Source organism: Erithacus rubecula (genome assembly GCF_903797595.1).
Source record: "Erithacus rubecula genome assembly, chromosome: 3".
Classification (NCBI taxonomy): Eukaryota; Metazoa; Chordata; class Aves; order Passeriformes; family Muscicapidae; genus Erithacus; species Erithacus rubecula.
Window position 1 is genome coordinate 91,899,801 of NC_136689.1, and position 21,841 is coordinate 91,921,641.

The window sequence follows — 21,841 nt, forward strand, 5'->3', positions numbered from 1 at the left end:
AGTTGCTCCTTTGTAATATGTAGCCTGACACTGTTGCTTTTATTGTTATTAGTCACTAAAAAGATTCAAAAGATTAATGGAAGCGTTTTGTACACCTGATTTTGAAGAGTACATGTTTGTGTCAGCAGTTAAATCTCTGCATGTAATCTAATAGCCCTTCTTTTCATTGATTCTCACTCCCCTCCATCCCATACAGTTTGCAGTCAGCAAAATGAATTGGGTTTTTTTGCATGGAAATTGAATCTACTCTATTGTTGGCATGCATTGGATTTAGCATGGTTTGCTGCATACTGATAGAGAGCAATAACAGGCACTGCTATTCACACGTGTTTCTGTAACTCTCATACTGTCTTTCTCTGATGGGAACCCATCAAATAGATTTTGTTATTCTTTAGGCTTTGAGACCTGAAGTATAGAGAAGAAAAACTGAGCCACAATGGCAAAAACTGACCAAACCATTTCTTTTGCACAACTTCTTTTCTAGTACCTCACTTCAATTTCAAAAAGCCATTTCCTGTGCTGTCAGTTTTCCTCAATAATAGTTTCATGTTTGGTGGTTAAATAGCTTTAGACCCACTTATTTGCTTTTCACAAGGACTTTTTATACTACTACTATTTTCTGAGTATTTGTAAATCTGGCTATTGAAACACATGTATTGATTTTGCTACTGGTGTTGGGTTTGTTGTGGAACTGGGGAAAAATGACTTATGTGCATCTGCTAGGGGAGAAGGCTTGAGATTTCAAAGCATTTGAAAATTTGCCTTCAACTAATGATAGCTCAAGATTTGGCACATTCTGCTTAGTTATGAACATTCTGCTCCCTTCAGCCTGTTTGCTTGTGTGCAGATGGAAATTGGTTGCTCCCTCCTTATAATCTGCCTATCAGAATTGCAAGGCTGAGCACTGGGATTCAAGATCTTTCCTAGTTACTTGGGTGCCTGGTCAATAAAGAAAGCTGTTCCTGTGCCAGAGGGATGTAGGGCAGAAGCAAACTATTATCATGTTTGCTTTTTTGTTTCCAAATGTATTGTGCTCTGATGGAGCAGGGTCCTCACTTATGTAAATGTTTAAACAGAATTATCACTGCATAGGTATTTCTGGAATATTAAACAGTTGTACTAGTTTATTTTTGGAATATTAAACAGTTGTACTGTGAAAGCTTTGTCTCTGTAGAAGAACATTCTTCAGTAGTCTTTCAAATTGTTTAGTACTACTGAAGTTGTTCAGTAGTTCTTCATACTCTTCTAGTAAATATTGATCAGTTGGTGATCAGAGGAGAATTTGATCAGTTTGCACCAAAATTGCAGAGTGATATTGGTACCCTCAATAGAAACACATAATTTTTCTCATGTAATATTTGTTCAAAATTAAAAATGTTTAAAGTTCAATATTTGAAAAGTGTTTTTTCTATATTTATGTAGATCAAGTGGTCTACAGCTCCCTCATGGGGGAAGCAGAGGGGCAGGATTGATCTCTTCTCTGCAGTGTTAGGACTTGAGGGAATGGCCTGAAGTTGTGTCAGGGCAGGTTTGTGTTGGATATTAGTATTTTTTTTTTTTTTTTTTTTGGACCAAAGTGTGATTGGATACTGGACCAGGCTCCTCAGGGACGTGTTCACATCATCAAGTCTGACAGAGTTTGAGAAGGGTTTACAATACTCAGGCACATGGTGTGATTTATTTTTAGGTTCCTGTGCAGAGCCAGGAGCTGGACTTTGATGATCCTTGTGGATCACCCTTCCAACACAGAATATTCTTTGACTCTGTATCAAATTAAATGTATTGTTCCAGTTAACTTGCTTAGTTTTGAAGTTTCAATGACTTTGCTTGGTTACCAAGGTCAGTTTGAAAGAAGAGGTGGCCTGTTTCACTGAGGAAGGTATGCAGGATATTGCTCTTGCTGCATCACTTAAGTGGTGATTTGAATGCAGTGAGTGAAATGTACAGGAGGCATGACAGATAATAGCTACAGAAAATATTCAGAAAGAGTGATGTGGTGGGCTGACCCCAGCCCACAGCAAAACTGCTCTGATCATCCCTACCTCTCCTATCAAACATGTATAATGATTTCTTGGGAAGACAGATGCCATCATGAATATCCCTGCATCCTGTCCATTTCCCTGAGATTTTATTGCTAAGCAGGGCATGTATGGAATGGAATGTCTGTTTAGTCAGTGCAGGCAGCTGTGCCAGCTGTGTCCCCTTCTAGCCTTTTGCCCACCCCTAACCTGCTGGCCTCTGAGTGTGTGTGAGGTTGGAGAGAAAACCTTGGCTCTTGGCTTGGCAAGCACTTTTCACCAAATGTTGGTATGATACAAACACTGTTTCACCTTCAAATGCAGGGAACAGATTACACAGGCTGCTATGAAGAAAATTAACTTTGTCACAAGAAAACTCAGTGAAAATAAACAGGCTTTAGGAAACTTTAATTGCATGAATATGTATTTGCATCTTAGCAACATAAAAGATAACCATCAGAGATAAGTGAAGAGGAAGCAAAATATCTACTAGGTGATCTCCAGATTCCATGCTGACATTAATTATACACTGACATGAAATTATACACTAATAACTGAAATATTTTGTAGAATGCTTAGATTTTTGCATGACAGAAAGTATTTGAACTTTAATTACAGGATTAAAAGACAGCTTGACGTGTTTCTCAGGACAATATGTCCCTTGAGTTATTAATTTCTAATTATTAATAGCTGTAAAAAACTGGAAAAATATTACCCAAATTACAGTAGGATGCCATCTGGGATCTCAGTTCTGTGTAAGAAGTCCTCAGTGAAGCTTTACATGAAGTAGAAAAATAGAAGAAAATCTAGAAGTACAGGCAGAAAACAATCCATTCCTGACTCTGGAAAAGGATTTGTCTCTGTTCTGGGAGTAGCTAGTTCTTTTTGAGGCAATTGTAGGGTTAAACTTGGATGAGGAATACTGTACTTAGTTGTATATTTATTTATTTGTGGCTGGTCGCAGTTTTACACGTTACTTGTAACAGTTTATGTTCTGCCAGTGCTCTAGTGCCCCAAGTCTTAGTCTGTAAGAGAAGTGGAGAAAGGTGGAAAGAACAAAAGAGATTCTGCATGTTCCCTTTACATTTGTTCCATTTGCAGTTGTTCATTGCTAAAAACAAAGCTTTGCTTGGGGGTGAAAAGTGTTAATCAGTACATGGACAAGGAACTTGTCATTCTGCACTTGCTGAAATGAGTGATCCTTTGTAGACTCTGCAGAGCTCACAGTTGTCGCAATACCTCTTTATTTAATCCTGATCTCTTGCCCTTGTGAAAAATCCACATTGTTTTCATTTAAATCCACATTGGTTGTGGGCACACACTATGGTCGCTCTGACTGAGGCTGGATGTTTATTTAGATATTTTTAAACGAGCAACCCAAGCATAAGATGCTGTCTTTCTCTTACACTTGGGCAAAAGGATGGCTTTTATTTATTTTGGTATTTCCTGTCTAGAAATGTTCCTTCTGACTGGTCCTTATTGCAGTGATTTTCTTAAAGTTCTGTGTGACTCTGATAAAGGCCTCTCCTTATCTTTTTGTGAAGATTTTTTAACAAATGGAAGTGCTCTGTTTACAGGCAGATATCTCTGCAGCACAGTAAGGACTTCTTACTCTGCAGTGATGCCTAATTATCCAAGGGGCACAGGAAAGATGCAAATAGCTCTGAGTGTTTGGGAAATTAAGGCTATTTGCCTTTTGTTCCTGATTAGCAGCTGATAAACAACCCTTTTTCCAGTTTGGGCTGTTGAAGCAGAGACTGCTAGTATGTTTGTTTAAAATGGGACCAAATATTTATATGCACATTTTTGATAAGCTCTTGACATCTTTTTGCATTTTCAATTCTCTACAGCACTGAGACACATAACACAATATTAATGAAGATGGTGCAATTAGTAATGTGCCACTTTGCTCCCTGTTTATGTATCAATCAATGTCAATGAAGGTAGAAGTGACAGAGGGGTGAAGTGGTTGAATGGATTTTGGTTCATCCATCTCTGCATGAGGTCCAGACTAGTTCTTTTTAGGTTCTGTTTTTTTTCATGTATATGGCTTAATAAACATAAAGGAGCAGTAAAATATATTTGTGTAATTTCTATATAAGTAGGTTGTGCACTGAGCTGCAACATTTACTGCATACATATGTTCTCTGTGTATATGCACAGACATATGCACAAAACATGGATTGCATGTATATTATCTCTAAAGGTGTAAATTTAATGTATGTTAAATAGCAGCTCCTTCAAATTCAGGAAACAGGATATTGGGTACCTAAAGTGCCCAAGAATTTCTGTCTGGTTTCCTGGACAGTAAGCTAAAACATCTATATTGAGTTTAATTTTGAATCTGTAGAGTACAGTCTACTAAGTGGAGACTAAAAAGTCTAATTTAATGTAAGTGCCTCTATACTGATGTTTTCTGTAGAAGTTCAGGATTTTGGAAAATAAGTTTTTGCAAAATATTTTAAAACATATGAGGAGCAGTCACCCAGAGGTTAGTAGGAGCTGAAATACACAGATTTGGCGAAGTTTTAAGAGTTGGAAAAAGCGATGTTAATTTTTGCTGAATCTCATGAATTAATTCATGCTTTATTTCAGTTGGAAAATCCTTCTGGCAGTGACAGTGCCTTCATCAAGTTCCTCAGTGTTCCATAGGCATAGTATACGGGTAAGAGGCTAATGGATTTATCAGTGTTACTGTAATTGTTGTTTTGTTTCTTGTTTTTATGGAATTTTCTATGGTACCTCTCCTGCTGCCGGCAGACTGGCAGCCACTCTGAGCCACTCATGTGAGCTGTGATCAGCTCATTGTAGACAACTGTCAAGAGATGTGACCCAGAGTGGTTCCTCTCAGCGTTCTTACTGTGCTTTTGTTTTACTCTCCCCAGTCTCAAAGGGTCTCTGTGGTTGCATAGGTATTTCCTGCCTTTCATGTGGGGAAATCTGATGCTTGACATGGAATAAACAACATGCTGTTCAGTGCTGAAAATGCAGATGGATGCAACAACGCCTCGCAGTCCTTCCCTGTGCCAGAAATAGCGGAAGGCATTTAAATTTCCCTCAAATGGGTTTTTCTTGGCAGAGAATTAGTTAGCACTAGTAGCACAGAGCAATGCAGTGTGGGGTTCCCAGGGCCAGCTGTGCCTGGGTGGATCAGCAGAGGCAGAGCCACAGCACCTTTCTCATGCAGACCTTGATAAATGTTAAGCTGACTTGTAGTAGGCTGTGAATCAAAATGTCTTGGGTCACAAAAGCATGGGATGAAATGCTGCAAGAACACAGGGTGGAATGTAAGAATAGCCCACTGATTTTTTTTTTCACAGCTCCTAATTTTCTGTAGTGAAGGCCATGCATGAAATGAGGTACCAGTGTCTGGTGCCTGTTGAACAAAGCAAATCCTCCACTCCCTAAGTGAGGCTGTTCAGTAACATTAATCTGTGTGTGAATGGTTTGGGTAAGACTTTTACAAAATGTACGCTGTGTATATTGAACCTCAGAAAAGGGCTGTACCCTACATTTATAAACAGAAAAAAAAAAAATGAACAAGCATTTAAATAGAAATTTCTTATTGTGGAACAACTTTTTTCTGCATAGAAAAAGATCCTGTATTTCATCACTGTAGAAGTGTTATGTTCTTTTTCACTCAAGCAGACTAAAACTTACAGCATGAATGATTCCAATAAAAGTGAATGTTGTTTTTAATGCAGTTCTGTAAAACATATCCTGGGGTAAACCCAAACCATTCTGTGTGCTGTATCTGAATCACAAAACAGCAGGACCTAAGTTGAACTATAAAACAGCAGGACTGTAGTGAGAACCTTTTAAAGAAAAGCTAACATAGGTGATGTGCAGTGGGGCAATCAACACTAATTCCCACTGAGACAGCACTAGGCTGTGCCCCTGGAGTGGTGCAATTGATAAATGATTATAAGGCTGCATGGAGAGGAAAAGAATACAAAAATGATTGTAATGGCATATTAATAAAGTATGTGTACTCTTAGAATTGTCACCATAGGATTTTTCAAGCACTCAAAAGTAAGCATTCAAAACATCAGTTGGTGAAATCATCTTCTGCAACCTGGGCTCCTTGTTCCAAGGGACCATGGGGCTTGCTGCACAGTTGGTGCTCAGGTGCAGATGCTGCTGACCATTTATTGTGGTAGCATTGTTATGCTGGGGTAGGCTTTTACCTAGGAGCTTCTTCTGAAATGCTTCAGAGCAAAGAAGCTGAAAGAATGAGATGGGTGATAAATCTACAAGATAAAACACTGGATTTTTTTTTTTAATTGTTTGAGAGGATAATTTAATCAGTGTTTAGAATTAGTAGTGCTTTGTTTGGATGTTGTGTGAAAATCTCATCTTTACTCACCACGGTGGAAGGAAGTTGGGATGCATCTACCTTCCCAAAAGCTGGAACTCCGCTGCATGAAGTGTCAGGCTTATTGGCAATACTCCACATTCTAAACTCTTTCATAGGTTTCAATTTTTTTTCCATAGTGTAGTTAGAAAAGTTTTCACAAGTTCTGTCAGTTGTCAGAAAGTTTGGTTTTTAAGGGGGTTTTCTTTCACATTAGCAGAGCCAGTGCACAGTGATTCTCTTCCCATAAACTGAAATTGGTGCATGCATGAATAAGTCCCAGCTCTGACAAGGATGTGTTTCCTAGCATAAAGAGTGGACTTCATCAGGTCATTGGTACTTTTTCAGAATTCCTGACGAGCCCAATTGTACTTAATTACAGTGAAGATAAATCTGAATTCCTTTGTCTTGTTGAAAATGACACTGAATTATACATGACCTGTTATCCTCTCAGTTCATAGGATTGCATCAGGAGTGAAAACAGATTGTCTTCTTTGCCCTGGCTAAATGTGAAGGGAAATATGACTTCACCAACTCAGGTCATCTGTTTTTCTTTTCCAGACAGTGGGGTTAGTCTCTCAGGCTGAGACTGTGCCACCCACTGTGCAGTTTCATTACAGCATCTGTGTTGCAGTCCTGCCTTGCACCGGTGGCATGCAGCTTCTGAGATTCCCCATGAATGTTGAGGAGGTCAGGCTGGTTACTATCCATCTTCCCTCTTTCATATCTGGCTAAAACATTTTGAGTTCAATGATCATAGCAGAAGGCTGCCTTGGCACGCTAGCCCTGATCTCCCTTTGTGCTCAGGGCAGGGCAGTGGTTATATTGATGAACAGGTCCCTGGGGTGGTGCTCAGAGGTTGGAGGTTACAGTACAAGCACAGACACAACTTGTTTGCAATCCTTCTTGTGTGAGACAGACCAGAAGCTGTCTTGTGTAACTTATTTCTTACATTTAATCAAAATCTTTCTTTCATTTATGAAGCTGAATAGAGAGAAATGCATAAAGATTATATAAAGATTTAATATTTTAATGAAACTGTCATGTTTAGTTGAATTAATTAGTGGAAGAATCACAAGGAAATAGCAGCCCAATTTTTTATAAGAGGTGCATTTTTGTCTGAGTTTCTTTAAAGGGTGTTGCTATATAATTTTGCCCTTAGCAAGGTCTATGCATCACCATGTCACCAGGATGTGAAAGTGGTTGTGCTTCATTAGATGAAGACAGTAATTCACTGGGCACTCAAACCTGTATTGAGCTCTCTTTTGGGATGCAGGCTGGGTGCTGCTGATGCTCCAGTCAGAGGAAGCAGAAGGCACTTGGCACCCAAACAAATGTATGCTGCTGCTGTGTGCCACATATGTGCAGTGTTCCTCAAAAAAACCCCAAAAAACAAGGAAGATCCAGCAGTAATACACACTAATTTATTTAAATGTATATGGCTTCTTCTCATATTGTGTTCTGGGGAATTTTTGTTTTCATCATTATTTTTGTAAGCTCCTTGTGCTCAGCAGATGCTCTGTCCTCCTGAAAAGGATACACTTATGTGGTTAATTAGATGTTTAAGGTTTATTTCTGAGAATTTCTGTAATATGCTGGGGTCTTGCAAAATAAATACTTAAAAAAAGCGATTCCCTTCCCATTCAAAACTATTTTAACTTCTCAGGCTTTGTATCTTAGTCTAACTTTGCTTCAGGCTGGACATGGCTAATAGGGGATACAAGTTTGGCCAGCAGGGAACTGAACTCTCAGTTTTTTATTGGAGAAATCTTTCTAATCTTAGGCACCTTTGAAAAAAGATGTTCTGATTATTTTGTCCTGTTTCCAGCAGTCTTTTTATTTCAGCCTGCAATCTCTGCTCTTTTTGTCTCTCAGGGGAAGGAGATGGGAGTGGCTTGTGGTTTTCTTTCTAGTGGGAGTACTAAATTGAGGGATACCATTCCTAAACCATGACAAGTGAGTGTAAAAAACTCACACAATGTTCTCTGTACTCTTATAACATTAAAATATTTAATACAGAAAAGCTATGCACTAATACTTCATAAAGGTAGAATGTGTCTTATGTTTTGATATGGAAGGATTTTTTTCAAGTTGAGAATGCTGTAGTAAGATTAATTTTAAAACTCTCCATGCTGGTGAAATAGTTATTTTTGGAAATCAAAGAAAGACTGGTGTAGTTAGCACACATTCTAATTATCATATGTATATGCTTAAAAGACTTATGGTGGTATTGTAACAGATTTTTTTTCCCCTGAATGTACTGTGTATTTCTTCTGGCAGGACTGATTCTCCTTTTAGGAAGAACCTGAAATAATGACATAATGAAAAACACTTGGTGTTTTTTTGTTGTTGTTCTCATATTTGTGTGCTCTGCTATTGTTCAATTTTTCATGCCCTTTCATAATCCTAAACTTCATCTTATTCTACATCCACCTCTCTTTTATTTTTATTTCAAGTAGGTAAACTTTTGTTTGTTTTAGGGTGAATCACACTGTGTTTTTAATGTTACTCCTGTGCTGTGCTCCTCAGTTAATTGAGCTTCTAGATTGAGTTTATGAGCCTGGAGATGCCCCATGTTCTATTCTAAGTCAAGAAGGAAAAGAGTGTTAATTTTCATCTTTATTCAAATTAAGGGCATTTCCTATTTTGCATAAAAAAGGTCCACAGTTTATTAATTTTTGGTTGCATCAGTGTGAAAAACTTGAAAACAGCTTTAAGTGGAGGGAGAGGCTACCATCTTGCTTAGAGTGTACCCTGTTATTATTCTGTCCTTTATGTAACAGACATCAGCAGTGATTGTTTGGTGAGACTAAGCAAAGGTTCACTGGGTCAGTATCCATCATTTCATTGGGTCCTACTCCCTGCTGTTAAACTGCAGTTCAAGGCATAGCATCTTCTGTTCCATGTTAGTTTATGAATTTTTCTAGAAAAAAAAATGTGTAAGTTTGCATACAGCCTTTAGTTTTACCCTATATGACTTATCAATCCTAGATTAAAGATTCCCTTTATTTCTGTCAGATGTAGAGGATTAATGATAGGCATTCAAAAATGTTATTGATCAGAAATCTGTGGGTTTGAATTGAACACTTGAATAGCTTGCATCCTCAAATTTAAAGTATATTGCTAACTTTTTTTAAATGCCATTCATCATTAGTGTGTACAGATTTTAACCTCCACCTGAAAAAAGGCCTTTCTCTTGAAAAGTCTCCAGAGCACATTCTTACCAGTACACAAATGTGACTAGACTCCCTTGAAGTCAAAAGCAATACTTTTAATTGACATAAATGGGACCAGATTGACAAATGTATGTTCAAGGATTGTTTCTCCCACCAGTGAACTGAAACCCCTTCAGGGGCTGAGGGCCAGTCTCTGTTTCACCAATTTTCTGGCTGTATAACTTCATTGATTTCCACTGCACAACCATGACATGTGAAATGGACTGGACAATCAGGCCCTGGGGATGGTGGTTGCACAGTCAGCTCTGCCTTGTGCTTTGGGGTGAGAAGTGTGGAAGGAGCTCTGTGGTCTCCTCACAAACACCTCTGCAAGCTGGGCACCACACCTCTCCTCCTGTGTGCAGGTAGCTGGCATTCACTTTGTAAAGGGTACAGCAGAGATCTGGGCTCCTGGTACAGAAATATGACAAAACTGTGTGGGGGCTGGATCTAGGCAATGGTGGATGGCATTCCTCTGCTCAAGAAACCCAGCTTGCTTCTGTAGTTGGAAAAAACCAGTATTCTTTAATAAAACTTCACTCTGATAGGAGTGTATCATCTCAGAAGGTGTTTTGTATGTCCTACCTTTTGTTCATAGATGCATCCCATAAGTAATTAAAAAAAAAAAGTCTTTATTAACATAACTTAGGAGGTATCAATCAAGTAAATTTCCAAATTTTTGTCTTTGTAACTAAGTTAAATCAGCATAATGCTGAATGACAATATTTCATTCTAGAAAAGAGCCATCTATGTTTTCACTGCCCATTTAATTTTCTACATCATGTATTTAATCAATATCCTCTATAATATAGACACAAATTTTTGCCAAAATTTTTGCTTTTTCTGATGGCAGCATCAAGGAATGATGGGAACATCTTCAATATATCTTGAAATACATGATAGCATGTAGCAGGAAATCCTACTTGAATAATTCAAATTCTCTTGAATAGCAGAGTTAATGTCATGTGGGTTGCAGTCTACACCATGTCTCCTAAAAAAGATGCTGAAATGCAGGAAAGATTTCTAGGTTGAAAGGAGAAGCCCCTTATGCAGATGTGTGCCAGAATTAATGCTAGCTGCAGTCTTCCTGGTTCATCTCTAGCAAAAGCTGGAAGTGGGCTTATTATTTATGGAGTTAGAATACACTTGTAGATCTAAACCAGACACAGCTTGTCCAGGAATGACAGGCAGAGAGCAGATCTGTGATGTGCTTGTCTGTGGCTGGCTGGTGCCATGGCAAGTTACCACTGTAAATAACTCTGTGTCACAGGCTGCCTTTCCCTCTGGTATTAAAAACCCCTTAGGGCTGGTGGAGCAAGCAGAGATCAGCTGAGACCCTGGAGTGTGACGATGCTCTCTCCCAGGGCTGTCTCTGCTCCCCTTGGGTTGTGCAGTGCCATGCAAAGCTTCCTTATGTGCTACAAACCACCAGCCAGAGCAGCTGTCAGCCTGGTGGCAGTGCCAAATGCCACTGAAGGAACTGAGCCGGGGTGAGCATTTGTTCTACAGCCTGTGCTGGCAGATTTGAGTCGCTGCTGTTAAGCTGCAACTGCTGTCAAACATTTCGTGATGGTGCAAATTTCTTGTAATGTTTTGCAGCTGTAGGATCCACTTACTGAGATCTTGGGGCACCCTACAAGCATGCTGGATGTTGAAAGGTGCAGTGTTTGTCTTCAACTGTAAATACTCTCAAAGTCTGGAGATGAGTGATTTTTCTATAGACATTCATTTAGATCAGAATGAGACCTTTCCTTGGCCCTCCCATAAAGTATAGCCTTCCTAGAATGTATTAATCTTCTGTTTAGAGACTATACATGCCCCCCCACCCAATGGACTTTTATCCCCATGTGAAAAGTGAAGAATTGAGTTCATTTGATCTCCATGTGCTGCAGTGATAGCAGCAGGTGTGCTAATACACTTTCAGCTTTTCCACATGTTAGTATTTCTCATCTCATGGCATTCTTGGGCTCCCATGAGGGCTGACTGAATAACAAGGGAAATGACTAAAAGGAAATCTTGATTTATAACAGCTGAATGCAGCATCTCGAGCCAGCTCCTAAACATCCAAGTCTTCATGAGTGAGTAAGAAAAATCTGTTTTCTGAGCTGAGGATGCTAAGGTGTTTCTGCTTGTTTGCACATTTAGTTCTGTGGAAGAAAATAAATGTAGGGGCTGGAAATTAAAAAGAGTGTGAAGGCAGTCTGAGCTGATTCAGCATGTACTGGGTTCAACTGAGGGAGGAAAATTTGGCTGATTTTCTTCAGGGCAGTCCACACAGTGCTGTATTTTAGGCTGATGACCAAACCAATGTTGGTAACACACCAATGTTTTTGCTATTGATGAACAGTCCTTGTGCAGCATCAAGGCTTTCTCTTCCTCACTTTGCCATCTCAGTGAGAGCTCTGGGGGTGGACAAGATTCAAGGGAGGGGATGGAGCTGGGACAGCTGACCTCAGTTGACCAAATGTATGTCTCATAGCATATAATGTTATGCATTAGCAATAAAATGTGTGTGTTTGGATGGGAGGATGTGGGAACAGGGGGAGAGTTTTTTCCAGGATAGCTGTTGTTGGGGCATCACTCTGGCTGGGTGTGAGTCCACTGGTGGTGAGAATTTTTCTCCCTTTCTTTTTAATCACTTATTGAACTGACTGTATCTTAATCTTTTATCTACTTTTTTGCCCTTCTAGTTCTCTCCCCTCTTGTGCTTGGGGGGTTAAGTGATTTACCTGCTGGCTGTGATCAGTCTACCACAAGCATTGTGATTTGAGACTAGTGAGGACTCTTTCACATTTAGTGCTCAGTATCACCTTATGAATCCTTCATTTTTCTTTCTTGTAGCTCTATTATTAGCTGTAGTATCACAGAATCAGCTTATTTTTGCCTGGTAAGATCAAGCTTAGTTAACTTTTGACCTCATACAGGCCAAAGTAAGATCAAGTACATGTTGACAGCAGACTATCATATGTGTGTTCAACTGAATGAGATTCTGCAGAAAGCCTGTGTGAAGAGGTTCCCAAGAGAGCATCTTTATTCCCAGGGGAGAGGGTCACAGTCATGCAATGAATCAGTCCTCTTCCTGGTCCAGCAAATCAGAAATCATGGTTTGCTCAGTGGTGTGGCTTTAGCAGGAAGGTGAATTTTGTCACCCCAGACACACTGTGTTTGCCAGGGATGTACTTTCTGCAGGCAAATAAATGTGCATATTTCAGCCTCCTCAGGCTGAAGACGCAGCGTTTTTTTTGGTGGCTTCCTGAAGAAGTGATTTAACCACTGGGCTATTGGATAAAAGTAGTACTCCAGCCACTGGGAAACAGAAGTATTTGTGTCTGTAATGTTTTAAAATGCTTAATTCCTTAAGTATGCATGAAACATTCATTGTGCATGCCTCTCAAATTAAGTCCTTCTAGAGAGCAATGAAGAGCATTTAGTCCTGCATGACTGCTGGAATAGTGTTGCTCCAAACTTCAGGACCCCTATTCCTGTTTCTCAGCTGACAAGGATTAAGCCCAGGATATGTATTAATTAGCATGGCAACATAATTTACAGCGTTCTTCTAACAGATTTCTGTGAAGTGTGGGATTAACTCACCTAATGAGTTACTATTACTTGATTGACTTATTTGCAAGAAAGTTGTTACAAAGTAAGGATCCAGTTCCCCAGTTCCAGACCACTGGCTTAGGATATTGGACAGGACCTAACCAGTAAGGCCAAGCATGATGGTTTATATATGGGGGTTAAAAATGAAAGAATAAGCTGGTGGACAGAGCTTTGTGCAAAACGTTTTTCTTAAATTGAATTAGAAAATGGGAAATGTGTCAACCTTTCACAGATATGTGCTTGTATTTTGCCTGTAGCTCTCCAGCTGGGGAAATCTGAAACAGTCTTATTTTGTTCTGCATTTTTGTAACAAAGTGAATGTTTTCGTTCATATATTAAAAAATATTTTTTTTATGTCAGGTTATTTTATTGAAAAGTATACATCTCAAATGGTGATTTTTAAGTTTTCTTTTTAATGAGATTTGGCTTTATTGGAACACAATTCTATTTGGCATAAATCATTTTAGGAACAGGATTGCATCCTGGACTTTGTGCAATACTAAGGGTTTGCTATTCTGTCATTGTGTAAAAAAAAAAGGAATGGCTTCTGTTAGTAATGTTGTTCTTTTAGTCAACAATCTTCCCCCATCTGTAAATTATTTATTTATTAGCAAATAAATCCTTCACATAGCTGTGAAAAAAAAAGAGGGGGGAGCAATTTTTTGCTGTCTTTTTCAGCTTACCAAATTGCTATCTTGTTGTTACTCAGAACTTCAATGTACAATTCTACTGTAGTCCTTGTCACCAAGAATGCCATGGTTGAATATTGTGTGACATGTTTAAATTCGTTGCAGAAAAAGAAAACTCTCAACAAACTTCCACATGCAAAGATAAATATGTATATGCACAATTAGCCAGTGCTCCTGTTTGTGCTTAAATGTGGAAACCTTGTCCTATTTTGCATTTTTAGTTTTTTAAATGGCTTTTGTATGTGATTCAGTCAAGACAATTTTACATATCTGATAACTTTTAACTTTGCTTACTAAACAATTTGTTCTTGCTTTTAAAGTATGCTCAAATGTGTTTTATTTTTATTGCTATCACCAGGAATAAATGTGAATGTATGAAAAAGAAGGAACATTTATTCTCAAGATTGCATTTGCTAGGAGTGAGTTGGATGTATTCAATTTTATCTTTTTGTGTTGATGGTGACTAAAAGCATGAGATCTCTTTCTTCACTGATGAGTTTAAGAGAAACAAAAGGGATATCAAATATCCATGCAGATTTTTCCTTTGAGACTCTGATGGTAAATATCAAATAATGTTTACTAAACTGGCAATTCCATATCATTGCAGGGTCAATAACTGCAAAAGTTGGCTTGTTTTTTATGACAGTTTAGGTAGCAATGTTCTTACCCTTTTCTCCCTTTCAAACCTTCATTTTTGCCTTAAGATTTTGGTTTTGGCTATTTTTTCCTCCAGTGTTTACTCTATCTACTTGCACTGTATTAGGAACTTAAAACAAGCCAAAATATTCACTTTTGCCTTGGAAGAGTGTAATTAATACACAATTTTCTCAATCAGAAATCTTGCTAGCCTGTTTATGTGATAACTGGAAAATACTGCTGAATTAAAATTTTTAAAGTTCACAGAAATAGTTGATTTTTCCTAATACTGAACAGGAATTCCATTATGCAAAACAATGTGTTATACACCTCCTAAATGTTTTTACACTTTGTACAGATTGTGCAGTGCTGCTTCTTTACCTTTCACAACTTTATTGCCTTTCGCAATAAGATTAAAAAAAAAAATAGATGTTTCCTTAATAAAACATGAATTATGTTAGTGATACAAATAGATGCCAGTGTTTTAACCAGTTATCACACCAAACAAGTTGTCTGAATCCTTGAAGACACTCTTTGGTACCCATTTTATTTTCACAAATATGAAACCCACAGAATTAATGGGTGAAAGAAGACAATTCCAAGTGCATCATAAACCAGACAGGGATTAATTTGCTCATACCTAATAAAAATAGTCTTTTTGTTTTAGAAAAAAATATTTAGGCATTTGGGTGCCAGTGTAAATGCATATGGATCATTGAACCAGAGGTTTTCTCTGCAGCACATCAGCACATTGTTCTCCTTCATGTGGAAGCCCTGGGTAACAAAAGGATGGGTAAACATTTTAAGAACAATGGCTGAAAGACTTGGAACCAAGCTGATGGAGCAAAAAGCCAAATCCATCTTCAGCCTCCCAAGGAGACTGGAAGAGGGGTAGTGAAGGAAGATAGAGCTGATGTATCAGGGGAAGAGGAGGAGATGCAGTGAAAGGATTAGCAAACAGCCCTGAAACGTGATCGCATTACTCAAGATGTGGTGATGTATATTTAATATGTGTTTCTAGCAAAAAGAGAAATGCAAAGTTGAAGACCACTCATCTAAACACAGAAAGGAAATAGTCTAGAAAAGAGAAAAGAAGTTCAGGTGGGACTGTGTGAGCTTTGGAGAAGCCTTGAATGCAAGGCATAACTGGTGGAAGCTGCTAATGACAATGGTGGCAGGAGGATGGCTTGCAGACTAGTGGGCAAATGGCTGAGGTGAGTTACACCAACAGACCAGTGCCACTGAAATCAGGCCTTGCTTCTCTAAAACACTTTTGTGTCAAGCTGTGAATGATGGTTACTGGAGTGATGGGAAAGAAACCAGCTGGATGAACAAGGGCAAGACTCTGAAATTGTATGGGTTTAGTTATACTTTAGGAATTACTTCTTGGTGTTCTGTTCACTTGCCTGGTTTTCTCTTTTTAATTAAAAATTGAAATGTGTAAATGTTTTACTTTAAGTTGTAGATGGGCAGAAGTGGTTGCTGTGAGTGCAATTAATATAATTTCTCCAGCTCTCTGCATAGGTCTTCAAGCAAGTGTTTACCTAGGAAGTCCCTTAAATTTGAATGCATCTCTGTTCTTGTCAGCTGAATCATGGCAGGAAGGTTACACTGAAAAGTGATTTGAATGTTTGGTTGGCTGAAGGAGTGATGTATTGATTCCCAGGAATAGCAAGTATAAATAATGCATATAAATTCATCAATGCTGAATTAAGGCTCGGTTGCTGCTTGTGATTTTGAAGGAAGGAGAGGCAATCTGGATTTCAAAGGAATGCATATTTCCATGCACATTTCCAAACACAAGATCAGCTGAGAATTTTGCACGTTTATATTCTGTTTAGGGAAACGTAACAGTAGTTAAACATGGAATGAAAGACTTTTTCCTTTTTCTTTTATTAGTCTTGACAAACGTATTCATGAGCCTTTCTGCCTTGAGACAACAAATGCCTGTGCAACTCTTTCAAGAGCAGGTATCTAAAGAACCCCATGCTTTCAGTATCTACAGCCCTTACCCTCATATGCAAGTGAATAGTGCCTGTGGTAACAAAGCTGTCATGCTAGCTCAAAATTTAGGAGATGTTTTATGCATGGCTGCAGTCAGAGAAGCTCCTTTTAGTAGAGTGGATTATAAAACCAGTTTCTGAGGAACATTGTTTGTGACAAGTTTTAGGTGATGGCATTTTGACTGTTGTTTTAACATACATAACTTTGCCTTTAGCAATGAGTAACTGTTCCAGTTCTGCTGTCATCTCAGTTTTATTAAGCCTGAACACAAAGAGGGATGGAGCTTTTTTATTTATGTTTTTCTGTTCATGTTTATTATTGCCCTCTGGTTATTGGCTAAGTGGATTTAAATCTGTCATATTTAAGGGTTTACCTTTAAATTTGTGTTTTACCTTTCTAATCCTCAGCTGCTACTCGTCTTTCTCTTACTATTGCTTGGTCTTGAGGAACTAATTTTCTTTAGGAAGACTTTAGAAATTCTTGAAATTTGGCTGACAAAAGTGGTATTTCTCAGAAAGAGTGCTGAAGTTGTCATTTTGGTTCTCTTTGGGTTGTGAATCATTTAGCAGCAGTGTCTACAGATCTGCCAAATCTCATGCCTTATACATAACACTCATTCATTTGGTTCCTGTCCCTGGCTCATGTATTTTCAACAGTTTTACAGCTTCTCTTGACTCTGAGCAGTGACATTAAGGCACTCGCTGACCATTCAGAAAGTCAGAGGAAAATCTGGATTCTGCAAAAGTCATGACCAAAAAATTGTCTTCCTTCAAGCTGATGATGCTGTCCATAATGGGGAAAAGTCTTTTTCTTTCCCTTATTTTTTTAACTGATCTTCCCTAGGGCTGATGGAGTTATTAGCTTTTTCACAAGAGAGATCATACACAATGTATGGACAGACAAACACATACATATGGACACAGACTACTCTTCAGCATTACTGAACTGATTTTATTACATTCTTTCTTTCCACCCTGTCTGTTTCACTCACCTCATTGTGCCTTGCTACTTGGAACCTTAGCAATGAGTGCAACCTACCCTTGTGCTTCTCTCTGGGTAGAGATTGACGTGAGTATCTTTACTGTCTCCAGCTCTACTCAGCTGGAGAATTGCTTGGCACAAATGGCTCAGTTCTCTGCTGGTGTTATTTTGAGATAAGGTGTAATATGTTGCTCTGTAAATATATGGTGCTTTGCAGCAAGAAAAATGTCAGCCCATTCCTAATTGCCTATGATGGCATCTTGTTCTCTGGGATTTCTTGGCTGGAAATAAGTACACATTCATATTTTTACAGTGAACAGTGATACTGTCGTGTCTCAGATACACGAGATGTGTTGAACACATGTAATATATAGAGTAGAAATATCCAAGTGGGAAGACAAAATACACCCAGGAAATTCTAAATATCTGTCAAATCCTTCTGAAGTGTGACAGAAAACTCTGAGAATGCTGAATAAATCAGTAAAAAAATAGGGGACAAAGGCAACTTAGTCCATAACTTGCATTTTATATTGGATAGGTAGAGGAGGAAGGAATAATTTTATCAGTTTCTGATGAACAGAATATGAACTAACTTAACAGAACATGAACTAACTTAACCCTGTCTGTTGATACTACAGAAAAATTAATGTGGGTGTTGGAGTGTTATTTTGTGTTAAGGTTTGGGCTTGGTTGTTTTCTTTTTGGGGAAGAGAGGGTTTGTTTTTAATGTTTTTTATTTTCTGAGATAAATAGCTGAAAAACTTGAGCACTTCAAGATTTGATGTAGTGAATAAAGGCTAAAATATTTTTATCCTATACCATCTTAGAGCACTAATATAATTTCTGTTACTTCTTCATTGCTAGGGACATCTGTATTCTTCCTGCAACACATTCTTTGAGCTACCTCCTTGCTGTCCTGAATAGCTCATTATTAGGTAGCATGCAAAAGTAAGAAGCTGTGTAAAAAGGAGTCAGAATGACATTTTGAGTAATTTGGGTCATTCCTGGATGGAAAGGTAGTCTGATGTTTTACATCCGAGTCATGGGTGTAGTAGAGTTTGTCAGGTGTTTCTTTTAGTCTTACAGAAGTGTTTAACTATTATTTGGGTTTATTTTACAGGCAACAAAATTTGTCATGGCATCAGAATTCCATTATCACATTAACAAGTCAGCATAATTAGATTTGGGTTTTTTGTTCTTGAAGCTTCTAATTTGGTCACAGTTGTGATACAACTTCCCCAAACATGAAAACAGGATTTAACTGTGCTGTTAGAGCAGTGGTTATAAATCCAGTCAATGGCCAAACTATACAGTGATTAACTAGTTCCTGCAACTGCATAGATCTCTACAGATAGCTGTAGCCTGCAAGGTGAAGTGATTGCTCATAACTCATAAGCATATATCCCCATACATCACTGCATGAAGACATCAATCCTCTTCAAGGTTAAAAGGATATTTCTCAAAACCAGCCATTTCTGCAATCCATTAGGGCAATAGTACCAGCAAGCTTTCATTCTTGAACACTTTTGTTGTGTTAGAACTTCAGAATTATAAGCATGCAAGCCAGCACAAAAGCATAGGGCATAGCTGCAGAGTAAGTACATCACCTTCAGGGCACATCTTCTCTTAGTTTCCCTGGTTTTCAACAGCATAAATCTCTTTGATATAACATGCAAATGTTCAAATAGTCTGCTACTTCCATTTTCTTTCCTTCTTTTGGGATGAGCCTCTATTTCAAGTAGCAGTGGTTGTTTTTTTGTTTTTTTTTTTTTTTTTATATATTCCTTAGTTTTTTGTAGGTTTTTTTGTTTTTTTTTTTTTTTCCTCTTCTGGTCAGATAATACTAAAACTGCATAAAGGCAGTCATCTTGTAAATGCTTTTCAATGTCATAGATGTAAGTTCTCATGGAGTTTGTTTCCAGTTCTGATGGTGATTTAATTGCCCGGCTGGATATAGATTTAACCTTTTTTGAGGCCATTCCTTTCCTATTACTGAGACGTAATGCAAGCAAAATGTTGATTATTACATCTCTGCTGCCACATCCATCTTTTCTTGCTATGAAGAAAAACTGACTTCGTAAACGAGCTATGTACATATGAATGTGGGCTTGGTTTCTGATGTTACCTGAAGTATTTTTGAGTAATTTTGGATGAAGAAGGTATTATTTTTATCCTCTGGTAAAGTGGCAGTTTCTATTTCTGTCTTGAACCAATTTGGGGAGAACAAATCCATTATTACATGTAAGAAGTTCAGAAATGGCACTGAAAAGGATCTCAAAAATCTACACAAATAGAACACATGTTTCTGGGTGGAAAAAATCTGCAAAGTTACTTGATTTTGTTCCTTCTATCTTCTTTTGTGATTTGTTTGTTGTAATTCTTTATTGTATACATAAATTCTTTAATTTCAAAGCAGAATCTGGTATATCCATAATATTAAGGACAAAAGGATGTAAAACCAAAATAAATAATTTTGTTCAGTGTTGTAATAATGACTCCAATTCCCTCTAAGCGTGAATTAAATTCTTTCATGTTCCAGGAATTTACAGTTTCCTACCCAAGATCACATAGTGCACTCTTGGATTCATAAGTTTTCCTAGAATGTGCGAGAAAAGTAATTTATTATTTTGACTTAAAATCAATTTAAGCACAATCCCTTTTGGAACATTAGTATTTGTCAGACCATTTTTATGTTTCTAGTGGTCTTAATGGAGCATCAGAAACTCTTTAAACAAGCTAGGTCTTTGTTCAGCTTCATTTGAAGATTTTTTCTTTTATTTAAGAAAATCCTATCCTTTAAAAATTTTAACTTGCAAGTTGTCCTTGATAAAGGGAGAAAATAATTTCTGATGGAAAGTTTTAGTGGTAGGTAACACAACATTGTAGAGGCACAGTAACAACACATTTTCACAACTAACATATATAAAATCCATCAAACTTTTCTCTTTTTTAGGGAGATGTAGCTGATATGCTAAAAGTTGTTTAACTATTTATAAACTAATAATTTAATTATTTTCTATTTAATGTGTCCAGTTAATATAAACTCTACTATAGTTTAATATTGAGATCTATTTAGATGCTTAGTTGTGATAGTGTGTGTGAGTCTGTTCCGTCAAATTTCAGTAAATCTCTAAAAGGTGTGTGAAACATGTCATGTCCACTGTGTGGTAGTTATGTAAGGGCTAAATTTAAAGCCTTCTAAACTCAAAGGAAGCATTCTTCAGAGGGCTGTAGGTCAAATGCTAGATGACCAAGTTAAATCAGAGGTATCAAACTCTGTGCCTGTGTGGACACTGCACACCCTGAAGAGCATTGGTGCCACTGTTTCACTCTACCAGTGAATGCAAAGGGAGAATGGGATGCACAATCTGGCATGGTATCAGTGTTTCCAGGCTCCCCTACCCCTGCAGAAGGCTGTCTACAACATTGCATGTCATTTCCCTATTACATGTTCTTTAATGTTGCCTTTAGGCATTTTGATATATTCTGTAATGAGGATATTTTCATCTTTTATGAGCATTGAGCATTAGGTGCAAATGTCGTTCTGGCTCTATATGCAGAAAATATTTTGTGACCTGCTAATGTTATAACTTTGTGGAAGCAAAAATACACTTGAGAATGCAATCACAGTTTTTGACACTACTGATTTATTTTTAGTGTTTTGTTCACATTATATCTTTTCCCATTAATCTATCACTACACTTCATGGATTGAATAAGGCATCCTTCTTGCTGTTTGCAGGTGTTTTGTGAATTTGAGACATAAATCTGTAAATAAATATTTATTTATTTTTTCTTGGACTTTGGGGTTAAAGGCCCAAGAATCAGTAACTACAGTATTTCTTGATTTGCAACAGTTCATTATAGGTTTTTATAGTCGTAAATGGGAAGAATTGGATTGTTGTCTAACATGTTTCTGGAAGCCTTGGCCAGATCATCTCTCTAAAAATTCTTTTCCCCTTGAGAACCAACTTAAAATATCTATGTAAATAACTTTAACATAACCCATCTACAGCTGTTAATGCTAAGATTGAAGAAATTTGCATGAATTTGTTTTCTTCTGACAGAAATTACTAAGACAATTGTATGAAAACTACAAATGGAAGAGTTGGCTGCTGCATGAAGGGTAATTGATCTAAAGAGCAGGAAAATAGAATCTGTGGTTTTAATCTGGAAGCAAGAAGAGATACTCATTGCAAAAATGCGTTCTGTGTTAATTTTAAATCATAAACTTTCATGTCAGTATGGGAACACAGCAGAAGGGAAGAAATATCCTGTAAATGAAGTTTCTTTTCAAGGTTAGTTTCCTGCTCTGTGCTCACTTGAGAGCTGCACTACACTCCTG

At 37.8% G+C, this 21,841-nt stretch overlaps 1 long non-coding RNA gene across 4 annotated transcripts in view; it reads left to right on the plus strand.

Moving 5' to 3' along the window:
• The window catches only part of LOC306800426, a 44,556-nt gene that overhangs the window by 5,687 nt on the left and 17,028 nt on the right, over positions 1 to 21,841 (plus strand). For 2 of the 4 annotated variants that reach the window (XR_013773828.1, XR_013773829.1), the window contains one exon: positions 4,614 to 4,683. The exons of the other annotated variants lie outside the window; for them this stretch is intronic. This is a non-coding gene — a long non-coding RNA (uncharacterized lncRNA). Of the gene's footprint in view, positions 1 to 4,613; positions 4,684 to 21,841 lie in introns of those variants that run through there. 4 annotated transcript variants of the gene reach the window in all.